Below are 6,000 nucleotides of genomic sequence, written 5' to 3'. Positions count from 1 at the left end.
AATGTCTGAGAGGCTGAAAAAGGAGACATTAAAGCTCCATATTCCCCAAGGATCCGGGCAATATTAGCCGAATGCCACCCCCACTCATGCCCTACATGACCTCATGTGATCCCGAGAGCTTTGCTTTTCTCCAAAATCACACCACAGGTGGGCTGGTACATTTCAAATTGATTGTCTGAGAAAATGGTGTCCAACAATTTGCAGAACTTGAGACTATGAGCTCCTTCCTGTAAGCTTTAAAGCAGTGGTCCATGCTTACAAAGTTTTCTTCTTACTCCTAAATGTAGTAGATCATCCTAAACAGCTTGGTGTCTGAAGTTTGCTTTTTTAGTTTTGTACTGGAGCTACAAGACTATTGCACCTAGTAACTGCAGCTTGTAGCTACCACATTAGCACTGTGCAAACTGTTTGCCTAAATCATCATAAATTTGCCTCAAACTATGTTGAAAATGATCAAATTATCAATAACACTGGACAAGAGTCAGGGTTCAAGATGGCTGCTGCTACTGGTTTTAGGTATGTTATATACGTTAGTCCATTTTTAAAGATAACTGTATCTTACAGTGTCAGAACCTACATAGACAAGTTCGAGATTACTTAACAATTTGATGTGGTTTGATGCAAGTATGTGACTATTTTGGCACACAGTAACCTGGTGGCTTTAGGCATCCATTATTTTTAGCTACATTAGCCTCGTAGCAACAATACAAAGCTAAAGCAAACTCTGGACACCAAACACTTCTTGGCAGATTGTCTACATTTGGGGAAAGGGAAAAAAGATTGTGTAGATCTGCTTTTTGTCTGAACCACAGCTTTAATCATTAATTTGATACAGTAAGTCCCTGCTTCTTCTCTTCCCTTCTGGGCTCAGCTTCCATTCAACTCCTCTCACCATCACACATGCCTCAAGAACCTAGATATAGAAAACAGACAAGGGGCTCTCCAAGATGACTGTATCTAACAGGAACCAGCTGCTTCATCATCTTATCATCTGACTCCTTCTGTGTGCCAGTGATTGGACTGGACCAACTAGGCTGGGATAGGTACACAAGGATAAACACAGACCTGGGCTCTGCTTCTTTCAGTCCAGGGACTCACATCATAGATCAGACAAGTCTGAGATGTGCCTGCAACACAGTTCCACTGAATGTCCCTGCCAAGTCAAACAGAAGAGCTATTCATCTGCTGTTCTGTTCTTCTTATTATCTGTCTGCTTGGGATTCTAATGTAGTTAATAGTCATGATCTGGGGAAATGAAACAGTTTCCACTGTTCACGTTGGCTGGGGTGGTGGAGGGCAGGGTGTTCCTTATTGGACAGCTCCCCTCAACCCACCAGCAAGACAGTAAGTGATTAGAAAAACAATGTCTGAGGTGTATACACCATAACTCCAGCGAGGAAGTAATGAATAGTTGATAAATTCATATAGCACTGAGTTATTGGTTCTAAAGCCTCTGGTTATTTCCAGTTTTACATTTGGCTGGACCATTATGACTTGCAACAAAGCCTGCTGAGATACTTATGTGAAATTGTCGGCTCTTCCTAATGTCTCTGGTGGTCTTTTCCTTACTTTTTTCGCTGTTCTTCCTGTCATGCATGTGTTTATTTCCAGCCACCCCATTGTGGCTTTTAATCTGGGCTGCCATCCCATAATTAATCTAACCCAGACCCAATTTTCCTCTGTATTTTCTCTCTTCATCTGTTCCATTCCTCAGGGACCAGTCATTTTGTTTTTAGAGCACATATGACAAGCATACACTGTCTGGTGTATCATGATTAAGATATGTGACAGAGTGGATATAGGCTGTTTGTTTTCATGGCTTCTGTATTTGTTGCTGTGTTTTTAAGTTACATGAATATTCTGTGTTTACTAGAAGGACCAAACTAGCAGCAATGCAGAAGCCAAAGAGGCAACACCCAGTGACGTCAGCATCTCTTCGTGCTTCGCCCACTGGTCCATTCACGGAAAATACAGTGGGTGGAGAAAGGGGACAGAGATGCAGACAAAAAAGATAAATGCAGAGAAAATGTTGTCTGAGGAACACTAAAAGCTGGAGCAAGAGTAAATTAGAACCAAGACACTCTAAATATACATACATACATATATACATCATCTAAACCGCTTATCCTTCTGGGTCGCAGTCACTCTAAATATAGCAAAATCTAAACAATGAAGACCATGAAATTCCACTGTTGCATTACACTAGTGTCTTCAAATATCCATGCCTTATCTGTCCTGGGTACCACTGTCCTGCATATATTGGTGTTTTTCTTGCTCATGGGGAAACAGTGGAAATGACTACCAGGGCTGGCACTTGCCACTTTGCCATTCTAGATGAAAGCATTTGAGCTAGTGTACACTTTCATTACTTGTTAAACAGGATAGTTACAGTGTGCGCAGTGTATAATCTTGTTTCCAAAAAATTGGGACACTGTGCAAAATGCAAATAAAAACAGAATGCAATGATATGCAAATCATTTAAATATTATAGTTAATTGAAAATAGTACAAAGACAACATATCAAATGTTGAAACTGAGAAACAGTATTGTTTTTTTTTTTAAATATATGCCCATTTTGAATTTTATGCCGGCAACATATTTCAAGAAAGTTATGACAGGGCCAGCAAAAGACTGGTAAAGTTGTGTAATGCTAAAAAAAACACCTGGTGGAACATATCACAACTAATTAGGTTAATTGGCAACAGCTCAGTAACATGATTGAGAGAGGCTGAGTCTTTCAGAAGTAAAGGTGGGAAGGGGTTCACCACTCTGTGAAAGACTGCAGATAAACAGTGCAACAATTCAAGGATAACGTTTCTCAACATAAAATAGCAAAGAACTTGGGGGATTTCATCATTTATGGTAAAAAGTATCATTAAAAGATTCAGAGGATCCTGAGAAATCTCTGTATGTAATGGACAAGGCCGAAAACCAATATTGGCTGGCTGTGATCTTCGGGCCCTTCGGCGGCACTACATTAAAAACAGACATGATTCTGTAGTGGAAATCACTGCATGGGCTCAGGAACACCATTGTCTGTGAACACAGTTTGTTGCTGCAGCCACAAATGCAAGTTAATTTCTACAACACAAAGAAGAAACCATCTATATAAATAGGATTCAGAAATGCTGCCACCTTCTCTGGGCCTGAGCTCATTTAAGATGGACTGAGGCAAAGTAGACAACATTTGATGTGTTTTTTGTACTTTTCTAATTAAATATAAGGTTTAAATGATTTGCACATCATTACATTCTATTTTTATTTTCATTTTGTATAGTGTCCCAACTTTTGTGGGTTGTAAAGTATGTACAGACAACAGTGTGCATATCCCATTAAACAATAAGGGCAGAGAAGGAATTTATTCAGGAGCAGGTCATCCATTTATAAAATGCTGACAGACTTACTGCATGTTAGAATTCACCTGTGTTTTTCATTCTGTGGCTTCCCTCATGTTGATTCAATTTCATTGTTTGTTTTAGCTACGTATGACACTAAATCCAGCAAATGTTTTGTATGATTGTTTTCTCATGTTTAATAAGTAATGAGTCTTCTACACTGATTGACCCTTGTGCCATGTTCTGGTCAAAATGACCTGCTCAAGAGACTTTAATTAGAGCTAAAATAGTGTAGGTATTGCCCTTTAGTCAAAAAACAAAATGCATACATTTGTAGAGCGATCTACTTGTTGAACTACTATTAATGCAAGCCAGATGGATGTGAAAAGGGTATGTGTCATTCTACTAAATTGGTTCAAAGTCAGAGCTGAAAGAGAATGGTTTTAACTGACTTATACTTTAGACTAAAATCCTGTTGTTTTGACATTGTTGGAAAGCTCTATAATAACTGAGATGCAAAGATATATTAGCTATTGTGCTGGTAAAGATGGCATGGGTTAATATGACCTATAAACAGTACATTCTTTGTTAAGCAGTGAACAAAACACAAGGGTTAATTCACATCCTACACTTTTGTTCATGTCCTCAGTTTAGGACATTTGAATTTGTTTTAGAATAAAATTTCACTCCTGTCTCCAAACTCTTGGGATTTTAGTTGTCTGATTTATAAGTTCCTCACGCAAAGCAGCGGCATGAACACTTACCAGACCCAGACATGCCCAGCTACTGTTGTGACTAGTCAATCGGTAGGTGGAGGGGGCTCTCAAGGGGCCTGGACTAGAAAGTTTGCTTTGGTGTACTAGGCCAGGTGCCTGACCCATGAGCACCGATGACAGCCACAAGAGGCGGCGGGAAGCTGGTGCCCAGGGGTCAGGCATGTGTACAATTTAAAAATTTCTAATCAGCTCAACAAAGGCTGTATTGTTAGAGGGCACAGAAAATAATGTAACACTCCTGATTACAGCAGGGAAAAAAATTAAAATGTGCAAGGAAAGGTTCTCTAGGACCAGGGAACCCCTGCTTTATCTTAGTACTCTGTGCAAGTCAAAGAGAAACGTCAGAGACAAAATACATAAAATATGTGATGACTAGATGGGCTTTGTGTGCAATATCCTCAAGTTCCTACAGCTGCAGATCCGCTACTATTTCACAGAGCTACATTCTTCAGTGGTCTGAAAGCGTTCCCATATAAACCCACCACAGAAGCCCTCCGTTCCAACTCTGTCGCTTGGGAAACTTTTCCCTGAGCTTTCCTTTTCTTGTCTGGAGAGCAAATCAACGTTTGTTTGTTTTTGAGAATGATGGTTTCCTTGGAGACGAGTGCGTTCTCAGACGTCCAGCATACCAGAGTATTTTAATACCGTCAGTATCATTTCATATCATACTGCAGGAATTTTAAATCTCTAATTTCCTGTTCATAAGGGCCAAAATGCAGAAGAATGACTTCTTCAATACAGAGATACTACAGATGCTAGTAAAATGTGGTCTCCCTTAAAAATCGAAAGGCTGGATGCTGTGAACTCCTGCTAAGCTAAAATGTGATTACATACATACATACATCATCTAAACCGCTTGTGATTAGCACCTACTTATTTAATACTAAAGCAGCAACTGAAACACATGATAAATGTTAGATTGCACTAAAACTGTGGACTGCAAATGCTTAGCAATCGAGATCAGAGTTGACTGCTTCAGATCTATTCTCTAGAAAATGTCTACTCCTGTCTTGTATCTTTCCTTGTGCATCCTCAAATTTGGGAATCCTGTTTATAAATAAAAAGTCTACTCATTGTAACCACTGCAAAGACATTGGTTACTTGAAAAATGTCAAGATTACAAGTCTTAAAATAGCTAAATTGGTTTAAATTGGTTAAAATGGCTTTAAAACCATGGAAAACCAACAACATTTTTGTGGATGCAGGGAGCCTGATGTCTAATAAGCATACTGAATGTTACACATAATAACTTTTGTAATAAACACCGTAAGAAGTCTGGGCCCTTTTGTCCATCAGTTCAGCCCAACACCTCCTGCTATAGTCCAGAGTTTTAGCAGGTCCACTGCTTTGGCTGTGTCCAAGTTCCTTTGAGCCTAAAAACTCATGACCACTGCACAGCTTCCATCTTCAGCCAAGGCCACATCAAACAGACGCATTTGAAAAAAACTCTTGAAATAAAATGATGATTTCCATGTGCAAAGGAGACCAAAGTACCAAAAATATGGTTACGTACAGCACTACCACTGAGGAAAATGAACACATACAAATGAATGTGAACCCAAGTGGTCTGTGGAGTGTCAACTTGAAGGCTTAATAAGAACCGCCAAAGAGCCTTAATGACACAGACAGAAAATAGATCTTGAGATTAGCTGCTCTGATTTGAGAGGCCAAAGTGAGTAAGGTGTGTTTCTAATTACTGTACCATAAATCCATACAGCACTCTGCTGCAAATTTACTAGCCATTTCCACAGAAATGCCATGTTTAATGGGCAGTTTTATAGGAACAACAGCATTAACAACAGACTAATAGCATTATATTTGATGACTGACTGATGAAGATTGATTATGTAACATGCACATGTTATGCTTAGCATTAGCCAATATCAGTC

Source organism: Colossoma macropomum, unplaced genomic scaffold (assembly GCF_904425465.1).
Source record: "Colossoma macropomum unplaced genomic scaffold, Colossoma_macropomum, whole genome shotgun sequence".
In the NCBI taxonomy this organism is placed as follows: Eukaryota; Metazoa; Chordata; class Actinopteri; order Characiformes; family Serrasalmidae; genus Colossoma; species Colossoma macropomum.
This window is presented reverse-complemented; position numbering follows the sequence as displayed.